General features: G+C 37.2%; 1 protein-coding gene and 1 pseudogene across 2 annotated transcripts in view; one reads left to right on the plus strand and one right to left on the minus strand.

Annotated features, from left to right (window-relative positions):
- Window positions 1-23,614, plus strand: part of DPP10 (dipeptidyl peptidase like 10) — a 599,077-nt gene that overhangs the window by 169,892 nt on the left and 405,571 nt on the right. The window lies entirely within an intron of this gene.
- On the minus strand, window positions 10,348-12,558 carry LOC132013346 (heterogeneous nuclear ribonucleoprotein A1-like; annotated as a pseudogene).

Raw genomic sequence — 23,614 nt, forward strand, 5'->3', positions numbered from 1 at the left:
GATTCTCTGGATGAACTCTCAAGTTGAATCCCCCCCCCTTTTTTTTTAAAGATTTTATTTATTTATGTGACAGAGAGAGAGATCACAAGTAGGCAGAGAGGCAGGCAGAGAGAGAGGGGAAGTAGGCTCCCCACTGAGCAGAGAGCACAATGTAGGGCTTGATCCCATGACCCTGAGATCATGACCCCAGCCAAAGGCAGAGGCTTTAACCCACTGAGCCACCCACGTGCCCCTCAAGTTGAACTCTTGATGCCCCTCAGATACTTTTCCTGTAATTTGAGTATCTTGCTGCCAGATGGCAGAAGTGATATCTTACATAAACCTGCCTCATGAAAATGCTTATAAACATCTTTAAAAAAAAAAAAAAAACAGCAGACCCAGGCTTTTCATTTAAATACATAAACCCGAAACTTTTTATGAAACACCATTTAAAGATGACTGATTTTCAAACAAGCTGATCTAAATGCACTCAGAGTTATATAATGCCTTTCTTCCTGAGTGTTATTTTTAGTGTAATTATTTGGGTACGGAACCAAGCTTACTAAGAATGTTGTGATCCTCACTGCAGAAGAAATATACTAAAGGGAGAATAATACAGATATTCAAAGATTTTAAGAAAAACATTTGAAAATTGTATAGATTTTTATTTAGTTATAGCTAGATCACTTTCCACAGGGGAAGGTTATAGGGAAACCTATTTCATCTTTATATAAGGAAAAAAAAAAACCTAAACAGAGTAGTAGAACATTAAATAATGTGCTGATACTTTCCATAAGTGTCTTCAAGTTGTGACAGAATGGATGCTTATGAAAAATATCGTACAAGACGTTCTTGAATAGGATGAGTATTAGTTTGAATGCTGTTCTGATTTCTTTGTGACTCTAACAATGACCCTATTATAATTTAAGCTAATTTTCCCCCAAATGCTTATTTTCTATGTAATTAACTAGCTTTTAAAGTCTTTTTAATATTCATGTAGTTAAGAGCATAAGATTCCTTGGGGCTTGCATTCTAAAGATATTTTTTTCATTAATAGATGCAATTTTGCTTTTCATATGGTTAGGCCATGGAACTATATTGGACAAATGCTATTCTCAATTCTCAATGCTGTTCTCATTATGGAAGGGAAAACAACTGAAAATAAGGAGGACCTTAGAAAGAAAGAAGAAAAAGAATGCATGTAAGATCTTTTGGTTTTAAAAACTTGAACAACCAATTTCTGGTGGTGGTTTCCGAAAATTGCAGTTCTTTTTTGGCTATTGCTTTAGCTTCTAGGTATCACTTAAGACAGTGAATGAAAAGGTAATCATTACCCTTCAGAGGTAAAAGAAAATCTCTGTGGGTTTTATAGAACCTACTTGATTTGAATAAGTATTAAAAAGGTTTTGTAATTTTGCAATGTCCCACGTTCAGGGTGAAGCCAAGTTGATTCCGCTCTGAGCTCAGCAGGATGAAACTTTTAGCGAGTATGAAACACTCTTAATTGGCCCACATTCTTTCAGTGGTAGAACACACAGCCAGAGGCCATGCCTTGTGATAACTGGCTATTGACTCAGCAACTGGATGGGAGAAAAAGGTTTTTAATGACTCCTGATCAGAGACCAGATTCGTTGACCAGCTCCTGGAGTTCATAATCTGGCATATGGAGTAAATATAAAGCCATCATTGATGTCAGAGTAATTTAAGTACCCTACCAGCATCCGTACAATGCTGCCGTACAGTGGCGGCATTCGTGTCAGATTTGTGTTGAATCCTAGCCCAGACCTTTACTGTGACCTCCTGCCAATTATTTAATTTATGCTAAGCACTAGAAATATAAGTGTGATCAAACCATAGTATCTGCCTGCTCTCAAGGAATTTATGACCAACGAGGTGGTTGATGTGGTCAAGTTACTGATATTGTAATATATATACTATAGAGCATGGATGAATGTAATAGAGTTTGATGGTGCTATGGTAATGGTCATACAGCCAGCCCTAGGAGGGCCTTCTTTTTGGGGAGATCAGGGAAGCTTCCCTGGAGGAAAAAACAGCTTATCAAAAACCAGTAGGAACAATAGAAGTAACAACTCTTCAGCAAATATTGAGTGCTTGTCTATTTGTGTCAAACATTCAGGTAATAACAGTGTAAGTGAAGTAGTTCAGTAGGACAGTCCAGTGAGATAGGCAATCTTATTCCATTTCCTCTAGATGAGAACATAGACATTTAGGGAGGCTATATAAAATTATTGCAATGTTGCAGCCGAGCTGGGAGTCAAAATGAAGTTAGTGCTATCAGTCTCTGTGCAATATTATGCAGAGTATTCGACAAATGGATCTTGGGTCTTTTCTGTAAAGGTGATATTGAAGCTATGGAAATGAGTTAGATGCTCATGGATAATAGAATGAAGGGGAGAGAGATCTGAGCATCACACCAGGGAAACTCCTTCCCATAGGTGTAAGAATAGGAAAACAAACAAAAAACAGAAAATGATGAACATAATGAACAGTCTGAATCTTTAAATTAGAGATTCACACTGAATATTGAGTCAGATAAATAACAACCCAGTTAATGAACCTGGAAATCCAGGTTTGCTTAATCTATCCCATACTGGGTTTCTGCCATTGCAACTTTGCCAAGATAATCTAAGAATTGTCTTAATTTGTAGTCACTGGTTTTATGCTTATTTTGTCATAATATTATCAATTTATGTCTAATAAAAGCACATTTAACACTTTTTATTTATAATTTGTGTTTTTTATAGAATAACGATTTTGAACATACTATGGTAAATTACTCATTTTTTTTTTTAATTTACTGTATTTTCTTATTGGTTAGGATAGTTTCCCTGCTATCTAGGGCTACCTCACTCAAATATTGCCTTACCTATTTGTCTAATATTAACCAAAATGAATAAATAGAGCATAAGAAACATGAGAAAATGTAGAATATTTACCTAAAAATGAAATATAATTAGAATCTGGCATCTTTTTACCTGTATACATTTATATTATATAAGATATGATACACATTTTGGTTAACAACATTGCCAATGACCAACAAATGAGCTGAAATGATATTCTAAGACTAATTTACCATGTGGAGGAATTAAGGTTGTCCAAACTTAAGACTGAATATTAAGATTTATTAAATTTATTTTTTAAATATATGTAATACAATGGAAGAATTAGTCATTAGACAATTTAGATACTTACATTGATTACTGAAAATCTTCTAGGGAATTAATTATATTGGCAACCTTTAATAGAAGGCCAGAATAATTAAAATACTATTAATTAAAAGCATCAAGTGAACAAGATAAGCAGGCATCTTTCTTTCCTCTGCCCCAAGTAAAAGTAGAAAATTCTATGTTGCAGGATAGATTCATTTTTAAGTATGCTTTTAAGTATACCTATCAATATGTATTTTTTTAAGTATACCTATCAATATGTATTTTTTAGAGACTTATTTATTTGAGAGGGCAAGGGGGCAAGGGCAGAGAGAGAAAATCCCAAGGGCTCCACATTGAGTGCGGATCCTGACCTGGGGCTCTATCCCATGACCTGGAGCCTGAGATCACCACCAAAGCTGAAACAGGAAGTCAGATACTTAACCAACTGTGCCACCCAGGCGCCCCAGCCTATCAGTATTTACTGATTATAGGTTCAGTTCTCAAAAAAAAAAAAAAAAAAAAAAAATGAGAATACTAAAATATGGCACACATAAGACATCCCCTCAAAAAACTTCCAAATACAGCTATAGATCTTATAAATATCTACATTTTTATTTTCTCTTTTTACTGAGAATAATTTCAAACATACCAAGAAGTAGAGAGAAGAGTATAATGAAATTTCATCATGTGCTGGGTCTCTGTGTTCTTATATATACCCCACACCTTTGCCTGTCCACCTCTGTGCTGAGGGAGGCAGACCCATCCAGCTGTGATTTTATAGCCTCCTCCCCCTGTTCCACTTGGATCTAGCACTGGAAGGCTCTAGTGAGGTAGGAAGGATGGGACAAGAGGACCCTCAGGAGGTTTCTCTCCCCACCCCAATATGTCTTGGCTTCAAACATCATGTAAACTTGTGACCTTATTTGCTTCATCAACTATTTTTGCTTTTTTAAGTATTTATATAACAGACATCATGCTATTTAACCTACACATCCCTCAGGATGCATCTGGAAAAAAATACATTGTCCTCCTAACTAAACCAGTTTAGCAGTAATACCATAATACCATTTTAAAATGTTTTTAAAACATTGCAGTATATCTAATGCAATATTTGGAACATATTTATATTAAAATAAGATTTTTTTTTGTTTACCTAAATTCCAACTTTAACTGGATTTTCTGTGTTTTTATTTGGTAAATCTTGCCCTCATACTCACCGTCCTCTTGGGTTTTATGTTTTTATCTGTCACTGATATTGCCAACCCCTGATTTAATTGCCAGTAGTAAATATGAGGAGATGGTCAAGGTTTTCTAGAGCATGCCTTATATAACTAGGGATGAAGATCAGGCAATAAACAATTAAATGAACAAGATCTTGGTAAGTGTCATGAGGAGAGAAAAATAAAAACTGTTCAGATGGGGTGGGAAATGGGGTCTAGTCACTTCGGGAAAACTTGTCTGAGGCAGTGACATTGACCAGGCAGTGAGACCTGGGAAACACCCACACGTGGACAAATAGGAAATGTGTTAGGAAGAAGGGATTGAAGGTGTACACTTGCTGAGGTGGGAACAAATGTAAATTGTTTTTTCTACAGACTGAAGTAAGGTATTAATTTCCGGGGCATCTTGAGTACAACAGGAGGGTATTTTGAAATAGAATCATGGATGTAGATAAGGTCCACACTGTTTAGAGACTTTTTGGTTATGGGCTGACATTTGGATTTTACTCTGAGTATGACAGGAAGCTTTCCAGTAGGAGGATGACTTGAACTGATGGTCCCTGGAAGAAGATCAGTCAGGTGGCAGGAGATTGTCAGTGGGCAAGGGTAGGTCGGGTCTTGGATTGGTTAGCTGGTGACCATGGTAGATCAGTGGGTGATGGAAGTGGTTCTGACCAGGGTGATGGCAGTGGAGGTAGAGAGAGGTGGATGCATTCCAGAAACTGCTTGACCATATACTTTGCAGCCCTCCGGGATGATTCAGCCAGCTCTGCTTCTTTCTTTGTACTTCCACTGGGATCATGAGTAAACTACCATTGCACTATCTCAAACACTGTGTTGGAATTTCTGATTTTGTTATTTTTCTTTCCTCCAAACTAGACAGAAAAAAAATGGGTTTTGCACATCATTATGCTCATATTCAATGCTCAGTACATGCTGTGGAGAGGGATTATGTATTCATGTATTTATTATTTTTTAAAAGATTTTATTTATTTATTTGACAGGCAGAGATCAAAGTAGGCAGAGAGGCAGGCAGAGAGAGAGAGAGAGAGAGAGAAAGAGAGAAGCAGGCTCCCTGCTGAGGAGAGAGCCTGATGTGGGGCTTGATCCTGAGCTTGTGACCAGAGCCAAAGGCAGTGACATTGCTTAACCCACTGAGCCACCCAGGCGCCCTGAGAGGAATTATTTAATAGCATTTGCTTTACATTCCATAAATGTACATTCTCAAAAAACAAGACTCCTGCAGTGGTGTCAACTAAAAACTCAAAACATAAATATAACATGTAATATGACTCTTATATATGATAAATATTCTTCTAAGTACAATATATAATATATAATATGCAATATGTGAAATGTTACATGTAAGTATGATGCATGAGGAAATTTGTGTGCTACAAGTTATATATATTTTTTCATATATAAATACATGCAATATAATATGTGTTATATGGTTTTCACTTATGGTGCTATAGAACTTTAAAGCCTATTTCTTTTTTTAACCTTGAAAATTAAGCTTAGAAGAACATGTTTTTAATCTCCTTGTGGTCAAGGCAAAGGAAATCAAACACATACATTTTCAACTTCTGCAGCAAATCAGATATAACTCCTCAATTTTCCTTTTCCTTTACCAAATCATAAAACTGATATCTAAACTCATCTTTTCTCCTTTGTTCCTTTTGCAATCAAAACTGCTTCCAGAGGGGTGCCTGGGTGGCTCAGTAGGTTAAACATCCAACTCTTAATTTCAGCTCAGAATATGACCTCAGGGTCATGAGATCAAGCTCCCAGTGTGGCTCTGAGCCCAGCACAGAGTCTGCTTAAGGTTCTCTCTCTCCCTCTTCCTCTTCCTCTCCCCGCCACTTGTGTGCACCCTCTGAATAAATAAACACACAAATAAAATCTTTAAAAAAAACAAAACAAAACACCTATTCCCAGTTATCTTGGTGATGAATATAATCCTGTCAACTGAAAGAAATCAGTTTTCAAAATGTTATCATAGCAAACAAAGTGCATCCAACTGCAGTATTCACTCTTTCTGCATTTAGGTACTCTTAAAATAATCACACACACACACACACACACACACACACACACACACACACACGTGCTCTTTCTCTAATGGAGTTTACCATTGTTCAGTTATGGCAAACCACATAACTTCTTGGCTCTTTTGAAAATTATGATTAATCATTTACATAATGATTCTCATTTTTGCTTACTCTCTAATACTTTGGCAGGCATTATTATTATTGTGCAGATTTTCTACCCACTTTGTCTCTCGTGTGCTCGACACTTGGAATTCCACGGATTTGTCATGAATAAGTAAATGACTGATCTAAATGAAAGAATAAGCTTACTGAACCTAATGTTGCAAAGTCAAGTGTGGTTATCTCCAGAACAGTGTTTCTGGGTGAGAGCATGGAAAGAGTCCTGGTTGGGAAAGCACCCAGGAGTTGTTACCCCCACTGTTAAAAAAGCAGCATTCAAGGTCTAGGGCAGCTGAGCTTCATGTGCGAGGACTAAGGAAATTCTTGAGAACACCAGTCGCAACAAAGCGATGTTCAGTATGTAACTATTTCTCTTAGGGTCTCTGAGTGAATACTTGTTTGGTTAACATGTTTCATTTCATAAAACATGACACTCACAGACTTCCTGAGTGAGGCTTCTCTATAATTGATCAGTATTTCATTATTTAGTGTGAGGCATTTGTTATAAAACAGCTCCTAATCTAACCCGAAACTAAGCTCTGATCACATCAAAGCTAACATACACCTCAGTCACCAGGCGGGCAGTAAGGAGAACTTGGAATCATTACTACTTTTTTTTTCTGTGGATGGATAAAGGACTACTACATCCAGCAAGATTCTTTACTAGACTCAGTTCTTATTTTGTTATATGATTTTTACTTCTTTAGTTGGTACTGAAGAGACTGCAAACTTAGAGATACGAAGGACCATTTGCTGTAAATTGAATGAACAAAAAAGCAGCACTTGGGTTGAAATGGTTTGTGTTTATGTCCCTGTAGAAGCTTGTTGACTACACACAAACAGCCATGCTGAAGCATAATTATCCAGGGAAACAAAGCTTGGCTGAGATAATTCCCTCAAGGGCTATTTTTAGTCAGTAATAATTATATGTTAGCCAACTGGTGTTTTCTGCTAAAGGGGAGATGACATTTCTGTTGATGATAAGTTGTATGTTCTACAGCTGCATCTTTGTGGAATGACAGGCTCTCTCTAAGCTCCTTTGCAACCGGAATTAACTGTCCCATGATCTTGCTCTTTTTTGTCATTGCCCTGTCTTTATGCCCTGCTTGATGTAAATAGGGGTACTGGCTGTTGCTTAAATGATCTTTTTTTTTTTCTTCCCTATCTTTCATTCAGCATACCAGTTTTCTTTAATATTTAAGTTTGGTGTTGAGAAAAAATTGAATTATCTCAAAAAAAAAAACTTCTTGATGGTTGTATTTAATTAGTGATATAAACAACTTTTCTTTTGAAGATGTTATAGGATAGCTCACATGCTAAAGTTTTGCCCTATGTATAGGGTGTATAGAAACACATTAAGCCAAACACCAAAACTCTCTAGACCTCAGTAAAAATTGGAATCTGCCTTTTAGGAAAGAAGAATCTTTTAGGAAAGAAGGTGGTATTAGGAGAGATTAAATAATATGTTTCAAGTGCAGAGCTCTGTCCCAGGATTATTGATGACATCCCAGAGTTGTTTTCTATCTTGAAAATCAATATCAGCTTATACTAGTGATCTTTTCCCTTACAAATAACCTGCACAGAAAAATTTTGCATTATCTTCCTGACTGTCACTGTTGGAGATCCTCATACTGTTTTGTTTTGTTTTTTTCCCCTCATACTGGTTTTATGAGGTCTCTTAAACAAAAGCTTGTGGTGTTGGAAGGAAAAGAAGAGTAGGGGGAAAGGAAAGTTGTTCAGGAGAGCTGATGTCTGTGCATTTTACACAGCACATGAAGGTATGAGATTATTTTAGAACTCAGAGTGGAAATCAGCATTTACCTAATATGTGACTTCTCAATGCTGTTATTTTTTATTAGCATGCAATATTCAGAAAATATTTACTAATCCAGAGTCTTCCAAAGCATGACTATACAGCAGTGGGATAATGAATGATTAACACACCATGGACCTCTCCATGCTTCTAAGTTTCCTACTGAATCCCGTTGATATGAAGACCCAGCTATGGGGCACAGATGATGTGCTCAGCATAGCAGTTTCCACGATCATGTTCTGAGATCATTCTGGTTCCTGAAAGCCAACATAGGGTGTATTCAAAGTGCTGTAAGGACATTCAAGACAGGGGCGCCTGGGTGACTCGGTCATTAAGTGTTTGCCTTCGGCTGAGGTCCTGATCTCAGGACCCTGGGATCAGGCTCTGCATCGGGCTTCCTGCTCACTGGGAAGCCTGCTTCTCGCTCTCCCACTCTTCCTGCTTGTGTTCTCTCTCTCACTGTCTCTTCCTGTCAAATAAAAAATCTTAAAAAAAATTTTCAGTACAAATTCTGGCATCCAGAAAAAAGAGATTTTGAAGTGGTGTATGAGGTAGCAAACAGGTTTGAAGTCAGACAGGTCTACAGCTGAGACTTGTATCCTTATCCTAATAACTTCATGAGCTTCATCAGCTAGCCTCTCTAAACCACAGTTTCCAAATCTACGTATCTCGGATAGCAACATCCAAACCTTAAAAATGCAATGAAATGTGTGTAGTGCATTTCATTGTATGTGTGTAATAAATAATTATTTATTATTATAGAAATAATAAACCTTTGTCATAATTTTTAATCTATAAAGAACTGGCCCAATGTTCTTTTTATTAAACTGAGACCAAAAGAAAATATTTATTTTTTTCTCCTCCCGGGGTACCTTGGTGGCTCAGTCAGTTTAGCGTTTGATTCTTGATTTTAACTCAGGTCATGATCATGGGGTTGTGAGATCAAGTCCCACATCAGGTTCCAAGCTCAGCACAGAGTCTGCTTGGGGTTCTCTTTCTCTCTCTCTCTCCCTCTGTCTCTCTCTTTCTCTCTTTCCAAATAATAAATAAATAAATAAAATCTTTAAAAATATTTTTTTTCTCCTCCAAATGAATAGGAGAGAAATATAAAGTGAGTTATAGGAGTGATATATGAGGAAATCATAATATCTTTTCAGTTAAGTTAGTTCACTTACTCATTTCCTGTTTTATGAAGAGTCCAGAAGAGTTTCATGAACTAAAGATTAGGGTCATATGATGATCTGTCAGTTAGGAGATCTCAGTGTCATGACAGAAATGGTATTGACCTAGGCTACGAGGATGTGCGCTCCCAATAAATGCTTATCTAATCCAGGACAAGTCAGCTTATTTGTGTGCCTGTCTTTACATATGAATAATAGAAGTGGGTCCTTATGGTGTTTGAGGTCCCTTTTGGACACAAATTTCCATGGTTCTGTGAAAATATGCTCTCCTTGCTGATATAATAATGCTTCTCCAATTAACTGGTTCTTGTGTTGCCAAATGGGAAATCAACACAAAGCCTCATGTTTTAATGTCATTTCATTTTTTAAAAATTTTTTAAAAACTTTATTCAGCACCATGATCTGATTATTACATTTAGCAGTCAGTACCCTGTGTGGTAAAATCTACACTGAAACCCTTTGTTGAAATGCTTTATTTACACTTTCAGCAGAATAGAAACTAAGATAAGCTGTTATATATTTAGTCAGAAATATCATTCTCAAGTTTTTGTCCAGGCACATGAGTATTGTCCAAAACATGTTTTCTTTGTGGCAGCCAGGCCCTGCCACCACTGTGCTTGGCTGAATTCACAAATCTCCCGTGACCTGTAGCTTCCCTGTCACTTGTCTAGCTCTCCTCTCCTGCTAAGCTTTGTTTCTTGGCAGACACGAAAACCTTCTGCCACTGCCGTAGCTGCTGCTGTTGCTGCAACCAGGATAGCCACCTCGGCTTTATGGCCGAGGCAAAGTATTGGCCTCCAGCACCACAGAGGCCAGGGCATCTGCCTCTGAGATGTCCTCCTTTCAAGGGTCCAAAATTTGAAGATTGATTGTTATGATCGCCAAAATCATTGTAGCTTCCGCCATCTCTAAAATCATTCACATCGTTACCAAATTCATTACAGCCATCCCACTGCTGCCATATCCACCACTACCTCCACTGCCACCAAAGCCACTTCACCCACTGAACTTTCGTCCATGACCAAAGTCGTAATTCCCACAAAAATCACCTCCATGACTGCCACCAAGGTTTCCAGAACCACTTTGACCTTTCTGGCTGGGTGCAGCACTAGCTGTGTCTTGCTTAGGTAGGCTTTTCTTACTTTACCGTTATGACCAGTCACAGTATGGTATTCTTGAATGACAGTCATATCTATGTAGTCATGGTCATCATATGTTACAAAAGCAAACTCTGTCTTCTTGCCACCGCCTTGGTTGGTCTTGATTTCAATCACTTCAGCTTTCCCATACTGTTCAAAATGGTCTCTTAGATGATGTTCTTCAGTGTCTTCTTTAACACCACCAAAAAAAAAGTTGTTTTCACAGTTCAGTGGGCACCAGGTCTTCGAGAAGCTTCTCTTGAGCCAGTTCTCTTTGGTTCCACAACTCTTCCACCCACCATGTATGGCCTCGCATTCATGGCTGTACCCACCTCCTCCACAGTGGCATACGTGACAAACCCAAAGCCTTGGGGAGGCTTGGTATTTGGATCTCTCATTACCACACAGTCTGTGAGCATTCCCATCGCTCAAAATGGCTTCTCAAACTCATCAGTTGTTTCAAAGCTCAGACCTCCCATGAAGAGCTTCTGAAGCTGTTCAGGCTCACTTAGACATGATGGAGGCAGGAGGAGGCATGCTTACTGGGACATGTCCACAGGCAGAGAGCTTAATGTCATTTTAGATTATTTTGATTTCTTCCAAAAAAGTGTCAGTCTTAAGGATCTGAATTGTTGAGCTACATTTTGTTATTTCTAGTTTTCCACCTTCAATTTTTATACTTCATACATGAAACTACATATTCTCATTGAAAAAATAGTGTACTGATAGCTCAAGAATATTAAATACACATATACATATATATGTAATTTCAAGGTGTGGTGAGAAAAAGCTGTACCAAGTGTAATTGTATTGGATATTTTCTGGAGTATTAAATTCAGGACAGTGTATTAGATGGGCCATGCTAGTTTATAGATCAGATTATATTTAACATAGTTTATATTTTATTAATGTCATTGGCCATGATTTATACTATAATGAAGCTAACATTCTACAAACACATTGTTTTATGGAGTTTAATTCTTTATATTAACCATAACCATTAAGTGAGTTTTCAGTATAATGAAAACAACATTTATAATCTTTGAATTCTGTTTGCTGCTATAACATGTCAGGACAAATTGGGGCATGTGGAAAAAGGATAATGTTGCTTTCATCAGTGATCAATTTCAGGTTTCTGACTTTCTGGGCCTTTGTGTATCTTTAAAAAAGAATAGAAAGAGCTTTTGAAATTTATTACTTTCTCTAGTTCATGGGAGGCTGACCTTGTTTTGGAATGGTTTGGTTAAAGGATGTAATAAAAAAGTCAGATTAGCCTCTTAGCCTGGCATGGTTTATAAAGGCAGCAAAATCTAAGCTGAGAGAGGGAGGGAGCATGAATTCAAGTTGGCCATACCAAGTAGGTGAAGGTGATCTGTTAGGGTACTCAGGCCAATGAGATGGTATATATGTAGGTCTATCGATGAGAGAACATGGTTCATTCTAGAACATGAAAGGAGTCTCTAGTTAATAGAACATAGACATGAAGTTTGTTATATGTAGGATATAGGCACTGATGGAGGGAATTGGGATGTAGTTGGATTATTACACAGAGACTGACTTACTTAGGGTCTCATCACACATATAGATAACTGTGGAATTGATTCTAGAAGCCATGAAGAGAATACCCAGGGTTTTAAGTGAAAAGTGACATGATCAAATTTCCATTTTAAAAATTGGCACTGAAAATTTTAGGTTCTTGGTGTCTGAGAACTTCAGAAGTTAGCGGACAAAGGATTGCTTGCAGCCATCTTCAGTAAGAATACCAATTCTCAGAGAAGTGAAATGCCTCAGCATCACAGAGCTCTGGAAATGGAAGTGGAAGGACTGTTGAAACACCGGTCATACCTCTTGGAGGCACTCTGGGGAAGGTGGAAGATATTAAAATTCTTTAAAATAAATAAAACACTGTGATAGGCTGCTCTGAGTCATTCAAATGCTCCAAACAAACAAAAAGCAATGAATTAAGAAAAAGAAAGAAAAAAACCTTGCTACATGTTACATCTCCATAACACTAATGAAGTGGCTGAATAATTTTTTTTAAAGCCTTTCTCCTTGCATAATACAATTATCTATGGGAAGTAACGATTTAAGAGGACTATCAAAATAGTTCATACCAGGCATAGTTTCCCAAAATTACCAGGCTATTATAAAATAGAGTTCTAAACAAAGTAAATTTGTAAGTGTAACCCCACTGTCATTTGCTCATGGAGGCACAGATTTTATCACTCTACAGGTCAAAGGACTACCCATTCTTCTGAACCCAGACAGTTTTAGAAGATATATTTATTTTCCTTGAATATGTGGATTATAAAAATCACAGTATTAGACTTACTTGCCAAGAATAGTGGTATCAGTGTTACCAGGAGTTGAGGGTGTCACAAGAGAGAGATCAAGAAAAAGACCAAGATCAAGAAAAAGACCAAGATCATTTTGATCAAGGAAAAATAAATGACTTCATCCTTTTCTCCAAGTGTTTGCTTTCTAACAGTGTAGAAACAAACAAACTCAAATTCTCCAAAGAGTTTTCATGTAATAGACTCTTTATCTCTGTATCAGTTTGCTAGGGTTGCGGTGGTGAGGTAACTATGAACTGGGTGTCTTAAACCACAGACATTTATTTTCTAACATTTCTGGAGTTGGAGTCCAAGGTCAAAGTGCTGAAAAGTTGGTCTCCTCTGAGGCCTCTCTCCCAGGTTTGTGGATGGTCACCCTCTTGCTGCCTCTTTACATGGTCACCTTTCTGTACATGTGCTTCCAGTGTCACTTTTTTTGTGTGTCTGATTTTCTCTTCTGGATTAAAACTGGATTGAGCCTCACTCTAATGACCTCATTTTAACTTCTTCTTTAAAGTCCCTAGCTCCAAATACAGTCACATTCTGAAATACTGGGGTTATAGCTTCAGTGTATGAATTTGGTAGGGACACAGTTCAGCTCTATGACAACCTCTGAAGGTTTCAGTGACACCTTATTACCAACTCAGACATACCTCTGACTTTCTTTCTGGCCCTTCCTCTATTTTCCTTAATCCACTAATTAAAGTTTTCTCATGCTCGCATGTGAGATTCCTTACCCAGTATGTGTCTACACCATTTGAATCCATTTCTGTAAAAGCTACCTAATACTGGCTTTACAACATACTTCAGAATCTTCACAAATAATTTTAAAGATAAAAACCTTTGCTCTAAATAAAATTTATTGGTCATTGATACACAATTTTCCACTACATTGGATTCAAATTGTCACATGTATTCTGTTGTATCCCCATCTAGACTGTAGTCATGAATACGGGAATGTCATTTTATAACTTTGTAGCGTTCGCCAGGGTGTCCTGTACATATGATATTCTCAAATAATGCTGTTTGAGTAGGTTGCTGATCAGTAACATATGCAGCTCCCTGAATTGGTTTCTTATCAGTGTTACCTTAATGGCTTTGTGAATTCCCAGCACTAACTTTCATTAACCTTATTACTTTGTAACCCTCTTCAGTACTTGAGTGGCCTGTTAAATGTTTTAGACACCACTGGAGCATGGGGGGTTTTACCTCAGTGAACTGCCAGGCAGTGTGTATACTTCATGGATTGCCAGGCTTATTTTTACTGATGTGGATGGATAGTTATCTAGATGTACTCACTATGTCTTACATTTCCTTGTGTCTTTTCAAGAAGATGACCTGACCTGATAGAGCAACTATTTCTCTTTAATTAATGATATAACAAACATCTGTGCTCTTTTATGATAATCTTGAAAGTTATAGGCACTTTTGAACTATGTCACATTATTAGGTGAAAGATTCATACTGATCTCCATTAATTATCAAGGTTTGTTTTTAAAAGATTTGTGGAATAAGGTTTGGAAACAAATTGATAACCTGAATTAAGTAGCCAGTAACTCAACCCAGTTCCCCATGGGATTTCTTTTTTAAAGATTGATTGATTGATTGACTGACTGATTGATTGATTTGAGAGAGAGAGAGAGAGAGGGAGAGAGAACACATGCACTAGTGTGGGGAGGGAGAGGGACTAGCAGCCTCTCTAACTGAGCACGGAGCCAACATGGAGATCTGAGATCATGACCTGAGCCTGAACCAAAAGACAGACACCCAACTGACTGAGCCGCCCAGGCCACCCTCCATGTGATTTGTTAAAATGGAAATCCTGCAGTGTAGCTCCTTCAGCTTGCAATAATACACAAAATGTCAAAATGAGTAAAGGGCTTTCAGTAGTCACTGTTTGTTTATTTCTTGTTGCATAGTAGGTAGAGGGACACAGCATACAATGTCAATAGCTCCCACTGTGTTAGGGTTTTACTGTTCCAACATACGTCCTAAAGTTTAAAAAGCAATTAAAGGTTGCTGTTCCACAGTCATTAGCTTTGGTTGTTGCAGTCAGTCACCCATAGAAGTCAGAGTCAAATCAGTTTTTTCCCCCATCCTCATTGCACAATCAACTACAGTCATTGTCTTCCTTTATCATTAGAAGGAAAATGAACCAAGGAAACTGCCAAGTTTCACAAGTGAATTTGTAATGTGAGAAACTTACCGGTGGTACTTGAGGGAAGATAGCCCCATTATGTTGAATAAACAATAAAAATATGTGAGAATAACACTATAAATGGAAGTGTTATTCCATCTAATTTTAAATGGATTAATCATTTTCTAGTTTTAAGATGTGTATTTACTCAAGAAAAAATGACATGAATAATTGATGGAAATACTTAGATAATTTTAGATGAAATTCACTTTTTTCTCAGTGATGTGATCACTTCTACTTAGATCATAGTTTCAAATGCCAGTAAGATTATCTGAACAGAACCGGATCTCTCTGTACGATCAAGGAGTAAAAGAAAAAATATAAGATGGTCATGTTTGAGTTTTCTTGTTGGGTTCTGCAACCTTAAAAACAGCTTTGAATAGGTTAAGGACATTGATTTATTTTTTTTCAATAAGCTCATTTTGAAAGATTAAGGTACAGGCAATTTTATCTTTACTTATATCTTACCCTCTACTTTTCACATTTTATTTCAACTCAAGCTTCATTTATTGATAATATATTCTGCATTTCCTACATCATCTAAAAAGGGGGATAGTGTAACATAGTTATATAATTATAAGCAGCTAGAATTACATTCTAAACTCTTTGATATTCAGTCACTTTTTTAGTAATTGGGTTAAACCTATATGATTACAAAACATAGTTTTGGAAATGGGCACCCAAGCCTATTATGAAAACTATAGTTTCAGTATAGTCTTACTGAATACAAGTTGTAGCACAACATGCTTCACTGATCAAAAAAGGGAGATGATGTTTTACTTGTTACTTATGGTCAGTTTCCTCTTTAGTTTCTAACCAGTTTTGGCCCAGAATATTTTTCCTGTGGTTTGGGGCAGAACTTCTTATTTATTCAAATTACCTGTCTGCCTCTTTTGAGCCAATGTTTTCAGGGTCAGTGTTTGTAAGAGTTGGGGAGACTGTTGCCGTAAGTGTTCCCCCCATATGTTTGTTTGTATTCTTAAACAGTGGTCTTCACTCCTATGCAGATACTTCAGGCCAATCCCACATTTGCTCCCTCTGCAAAATACTGGGTTCTAAGTGTGAAAGTTGATCTGGCAACAAACATCATATAGAGTAAATGTTCATGACCACTTTGTAATTTGATTAAGTGCTGAAATTTATGGATACTTTCTTCTTAAAGATTCTCATGACACAAACAGTTGTATATAATTTGAGAATTCCTTTTTGAACTTGACTTGGTTTAGAGGTGACTTTGAATGCATTTCTTTGTATATTTTCATTATATATGAATTTTTTCTTATTCCTTTCCTCTTGGCTATATTAAGCTGCTTATTAATAGTTAGGAAAGTGCTACTTAAGAAACTAGAATATCTCTTTCTGTATGAATATGTGATAAAATTTATTGCAACTTACATGATTTATTGAACTGAGTCACCCCTGAAGCAAATGCATTATTAAGTAGTTAAAAAATTCATGACATGTCCTTAACACAGTGAGAGTGCCTTAGAGGAACTCATTCATCCAATAAATATGTATTTAACAAAATTGCTTGAAATGAATCTCTTTTATGGGTTTTTGTAATTATTGTTCTTATTTAAGACTTGGATATATATATAGCATAAATAACAGAATGTTTTTCACATAGGGTTGTGGTTTGTTTTTGAGTGCAAAGAGTCATTCTTTTCTTTGTATGTGATAAAATGCTTTGTTGCATCATTAAAACTGCTCAATAGGCGGTGATGTCCTAAAACATATTTTCTATCTTGTACATAGCTGCTTTTCTATTTTGAGATTTAAAGGAATGGCACGGTTGAGACCTTTCCTGATTTCTGATTGTGGATATTGGACTCCAAGCTCAATCATTTGGTTGCAGAATGAAGACTTTAAAATGTAACTTTCCTGAGTTTTCAACCAATTATGTTCAAAGAAAAAGGGCTAGTCAAAAAAAAGTTCTATTTCCTGTGTCATCTGAATTAGAAGTGGTTCTCTACTTAGATCATATCTGGAGATATACCCAATCAAAGACAAGCCTATGTCCATAACCCGGTGTAACTTTCCTACATGTAGCTGCCATCACTCAGAGAGCATGACTCTTTTTTTTAATTCACATATCTGTGTATTTAATAAATGTTATTATTTATTAAATAATTTTATGATTAAATAAATTATTATTATTAAATATTATTTGCTTCATGGGTACAGGCCTATGAGTCATCAGTATTACATAATTCACAGTGCTCACCATAGTACATACCCTCCCCAGTGTCCATCAACCAGCCACCCCATCCCTCCCACTTCCTTCCCCCAGCAACCCTCAGACTGTTTCCTGAGATTAAGTCTCTTATGGTTTGTCTCCCTCCCTGGTTCCATCTTGTTTCATTTTTTCCCTCCCTACCCCCACAACCCCCTGCCCTGCCTCTCAAATTTCTCATATCAGAGAGCTCATATGGTAATTGTCTTTCTCTGACTTATTTCACTCAACATAATACCTTCTAGTTCCGTCCATGTCATTGCAAATGGCAACTTTTCGGATTTTTTTGATAGCTGCATAGTATGACTCTTTAAGAGCTACAGCTTTACATTCCTTTAGCACTTATTCGTAGTTAGGTTTGTGTTGTTGCTTAGAGCTTTATGTATTTTGAGTATGGATCCTGAGTCAGCATCCATGACCTTTTGTTGGCACCACCCGTTGCCTCATTTCTATTACTTCAGTACCATTATTGCTAATAATTACAACTTACTGAGTACTCCCACTATGACCGACACCAAGAAAAGCACTTCATTTATTTAACCATGTTGCAGATAAAGAAAGTGATTTTTTAATAACATGTACAAAGGCACAAAGGAAGTATACTGGGCGGATGGATGGACAGATAGATAGAGATAGATATGTATATGTGTATGTGGTAATCCACACATGTAATCTAAGAACACACAGTGATGGCCATTATAAACTACCTCTCAAACTCTTATTAACTGGGCACTTATACAGTAGGAACAAATGACTTAAATTTTATTATTATTTACCTAAGTTGTTTGCATAATCCTAGTTATTCTCTTCTTTTCTAGCTGCATTATTTGCCTCCAAAATAATTTTGGAATTTTGTCCTATAAAATTTTGTCCTAAAAAAAAACTCCTTGCTACAGTTTTATGCATTTCTTTCTTTCATTTCTGAAGTTTGTAATACACTAATTTATATGTTTAAAGGTCAGTTTATGTAGCCTGATTTTTTTAAAAAGATTTTATTTATTTTTGTGACAGAGAGAGAGCAAGAGAGCACAAGTAGGGGGAACAGTGGGGAGAGAGGGAGAAGCAGACTCCCCGCCATGCAGGGAGCCTAACGTGGGGCTTGAACCCAGGACCCTGGGATCATGACCTGAGCCGAAGGCAGACACTTAACCATCTCAGCCACCCCAGGTGCCCCGTGTAGCCTGATATTTGTGTTAAAAATCTATCTAAAAGAGGCGCCTGAGTGACTCAGTGGGTTAACCTTCTGCCTTCGGCTCAGGTCATGATCTCAGGGTCCTGGGATCGAGCCCCACATCAGGCTCTCTTCTTGGCAGGGGGCCTGCTTCCTCCTCTCTGCCTCCTCTCTACCTGCCTCTCTGTCTACTTGTGATCTCTGTCAAATAGTCTACCTATGTGGGATGATTTCAGCCAGAAATTTAACCAAGAGATACAAGAAATTAGAGAGCCACAGAAGGTCTTAGGTGAGCTATTATATCACTGGTGGATGGGAAATCTTGTACATCTGTCAAGGAGACTTCAGAGGTTTTGGGAAATATAAATGCTGAGGAAGACTCAAAAACTTGCTGCAGTTTTATCTGAGCTTTCCAAACTACTCACTAATCAACGTGAATAGGGTAGGCACCTTTTAGGAATAAGGATTTTGAGCATATACTTTATCCAAATAATTAGATGACCACTGAACTGTAAAGACACAGGGGAGATTTCTAGAAAAGTAGGCTTAAACATAAGGAGTATGATAATAAAATTAAGAAAACTAAGCAGAACATCACAGGGTAAATAAACAAAATCTTTAAAAAATATATTAAATTTTCTACTGCAAATGATGAGATGTTTAAAGGAATATGAAAGTGTGACTAATATTGAAGAGTTTTGAGTCAATAAATCTGTCTACATGGGGCCGAGTGTAAAAATTAGCAGAAAAAAAATTCAGAACAGCTATTATAAATATTTTTAGAAAATTAAAGGAAGATGTGTTCAAAATATTAAATGTAATGACAGTGACTCAACAAATGTAAAATGTCAATAAAGAAATAGAAATTATATTTTTAAAATGATTATTAAAGTTGTATATTTGAAAAATACAATAACTGGGGCACCTGGGTGGCTCAGTGGATTAAAGCCTCTGCCTTCAGCTCAGGTCATGGTCCCAGGGTCCTGGGATCAAGCCCCGCATCAGGCTCTGTGCTCAGCGGGGAGCCTGCTTCCTCCCTCTCTCTGCCTGCCTCTCTGCCTGCTTGTGATCTCTGTCTGTCAAATAAATAAATAAAATCTTAAAAAAAAAAAAAGAAAAATACAATAACTAAAATGAATAGCTCATCAGATGGGTGCAATAGCAGATTGGAACTTGCAGGAAAAAGAAGTTGTCAGGAACTGGCAATGGTTTGGGAAGACAGGAGAGTTCTTATCTACTCTGTTCACATGTAACTGACTGTTGATAGACCACTGCTGCCTGCATTGATCAAAGGACTAGACTTAAAGAGTTTATTATTACATGGGAAGACATTAAAAGGAATCATGATGTAATATTTATATAATTTATACCATCTGTTAATTAAAATATAAATTCCAGATCCAGAAAGTAGATCATCTTTAGATAATTTGCCTAAAAAGGGCAGGTTTTGTGGAACAAAGAGAAACCACTCTGTAAGGACAGGTGTGTATTTGTCCAGTCACTGAAATAGAAGTTTGTTCAGAATTGAATAGCATTTTCACTTGCAGTGTTATGGTCTAGGGTTAGCCTACAGTTACATATGGTTATCTTTGTTTCCTTTATAGAGACTGAGTGACTTACAGTATGGGTTTTCCCTGGGCAGGAGACTAAGCTATTCTGATCTATTAAATGGAATGTCAACATTTGGGATTGTTCATCCTTATTACTTACTGTATTGAGAAAGTTTTCCTCTTACTTTCTTTTTTTTTTTTTTTAGCAAGTTATTTGGAGGAAGCAAGACCTTTAATTTTCTTTGGGAGGGTGATGATTTTTCTAATCCTGGTATATGACCACTCAATGTAGTTAAAATAGTATGTGCTTCCACTGTGTCATCAAGCGGGGCGTGTCTCAACCAGGGGGCACTGTTGTACCAGGGGACAATGAACAGTCATCACTATGGGCTTCCTCCTCTATATAAATACTGAAAGGAATTGTCCTTGAAATACCAATTTCCTCAAGTGGTCTGCCACATTTTATCTTTTTTCCCTGAGATGTCTCATTGTGTGCACATGACCACACCCCATTTTCCAAGTGGTTCCCTTCATCTGAGCCATTCAGAATGGGGCCATGAGGCCCTCCCATTTGGAACACAGCTAATTGGGCCTGAGAAGGGCATTGAAGAAAGAGGCTGTTTTTGGTAGCCCTCATCCCCAAGCTTTGCTCTACAAGGTTACTAAGCGGAATCCTAATCAAAGCTATTTGGCTGTTCTCTCTTGTGGTGTCCAAATATAAAGCATATAGAAAACAGATGCAAAGAGAGACATTGGAAAAAGTAAGCAGAGACCCCAAGTCAGTTAAACTCATATAACAAAAACCAGAAGATAGTGTCCGAACCCCCACAATAGTGGAATACTAGAGTTGTAGAGTGTAGTAAGGTTGGTGTGAATTCAATTTCTTTCTTTCTATTTTCTCTATTTTTTTAGATAGTCTGCAATAGGAAAATGTTATTTTCATGATCAGAACAACATATCCAAATTACATATAAAATGTATCTAAAATTTTGGGGGAAAAAATCACTGGTTAATTTAACTAGATTTTCTTTTGTTTATCATCATGACACTGCAGAAGCTACCACATCTGTTGCTTTATGAATGAAATGCTGATTGGGAAGTCAAAACACAGTTTTTCAGATCTCACATGCAAGCCACTGTAAAAAAGCCTTCTTTTCCCCCTGGGAACCAGCCAGAGATTTCTACCCTGTGTTCCAGCACAGGGACGGTTGTGGGTGGTGGGGAGTTCAGCACATTAGTCATGAAGTCTGATTCTCCAACTGGCTGTTTTAACTGTTTGGCTTTGTCTAGGGAAGGTAATTCACATCTTCCAGTGATTCCCCCCACCCCACTTAGATTTCTCTGTTATAACAGATGTCTTTGACACTCTGGCCGGAGAACAAAAAATCTGATACATAGTTCCAATTCCGTGGGGCATGTGTTAGGGGTGCACATTTTTTGAGGAGGAGCCTTAAGCTTCTTTCTCCCATTAGTATGAACTAAGGTTATGCCATGTTTACTCTAAGTGCTACTTGAATGAGTAATAAAATATATAATTAGCATGCCCCAAAGTCTACCTATGTGGGATGATTTCAGAATCTTATTTCAAATATAGACTTCAAAAATAATTTAACTGTTATTGTAAAGATGAGTAGATGTAGTCCCAGTTAAATGACTTGCCAAGATTATACAAAAAGTGCATGACAGAGTAGTCTAGATCTCTGTCTTCCTATTTCTTGTTGGTTGCTGGTTCTGCCATGTTCTAGAAGAAGTCCATTCTCATTGATCTTTTATCCCAAGACAGTATTATTCCTGACACACAGTAGCAGATCAGTAAATGTCTGTTAAGTGAATACTGAGTACATTCTGTAACACATGCCAGAGATGTAGATCATATGTCTTCAGAGAAGCTTTTTTTTCCCACAGTATGCATTATTACAGCAAATTTTGAAACTAATATATATTCAACATCAAATCACACTAATATATGAATTTGTGCCTGGCACTCTGCCAGGATTTGCCAAAGAGATTAATATAAAATTAGCCTTGCCTTTCGAACATTTAATGTCTCATGCAAAGTCAAAAAAGAGAGGGGGAGAAGGGAGAGGCGGAGGGGAGAGAAAGACTTAAAGAAGACTGCTGAGCTCCTAGAATCCCTTGAACAAAGCATGCATGGGAGGTCAAACTGCAGAGCCACTGTATCCCAAGTCAACATTAAAAGAGCACACTGTGTTCAGAAAGCACACTGGAAGAAAGCACAGCTATTGACTCAAAATATCCAGAGTCCCGCTGATAAGCCATGTTCCCTAAGATGGGGACAGATCTCCAAGCGCTATTGCCAAGATCAACTTTTAACCTTCCTGTGTCATCAGAAAACTTCATAAGGATCTCAGATTTTCACATTTCTTGTGCTCTTCTCTGTTCCAGAGCTCTCACTGGTGACAGTGATCAGTGATCTGGTTGTTGATCTAGCTTTACTAGTTTATTTGTCTCGGAAGAGATGTGTTTAATTCTGCTCACACATTTCTCCTCTTGCTTTCTTCTCTTTTTAACTAGGCTTACATTTTATTTCTATTTAAAATTACTCTGCCTCAGCAACTGTTTTTCTGGCTGTACTTTAGCCAGTCATTGTTTATGATTATCTGGTTTTGATGCCTGCCTATATGATCAGTCCAAGACCTAGCTCTGTTGGAAAATTCTATGGCCCCTTCATAAACCAGACCTTTAGAGCAACAGTTGCTTCTCCATCTACCTTTGACATCTGTGCCCATGTACATTAATATTCCATCAACAGTTGTTTCTAAAGGGTTAACCTCTAAATTCCATCCTTGTTATATGATCTTGGTTTAAAATGAAAGTAGGAAGTAACACAGTCTGTATTAATTAAAAGGTCCATTAAGGGCTCAATGCCAAGAACTGGGTAAATGAAAGCTTGCCAAGTGCACAGGGCCAGAAACTTAATCACACCTTTCTTTAGCAAGAGTTCCATTGACTGTAATTCTCAAATATATGACCTTCCCTTAATTTTGTGCTAATGCATAAAATGAGGATCCTGCTTGTCTTTGTACTTGCCATTTGCATGATATATATGTGTGTGCCATAAATGGGGTTTGCATAAGAGTATGTGAAAGTAGGGCTTCTGACCTGAGGTCAGTGAGCTCTAAACCAGATTGTATAGATAGGTCTGCTTGTATACCTGATATGTTTATGTAAGTATTTATGCATTCATATTGATTTTAATGACCAAAATATTTTAGGATATTTACAGTGAGTTTTTTAATATAATAGTATTCTAATTCTGAAATTGTTGCAATTTTTTTGTAGAGCTTCAAAAGAAATAATTACCCAAAGCTGAAAATGAAGCAGTAAACTTGAAATCACTTGTGTTTATTCTATTTTCTGAGACTATCAAGCTAATTAGACTACAAGATATCCT

Source organism: Mustela nigripes, chromosome 3 (assembly GCF_022355385.1).
Source record: "Mustela nigripes isolate SB6536 chromosome 3, MUSNIG.SB6536, whole genome shotgun sequence".
Taxonomy (NCBI): domain Eukaryota; kingdom Metazoa; phylum Chordata; class Mammalia; order Carnivora; family Mustelidae; genus Mustela; species Mustela nigripes.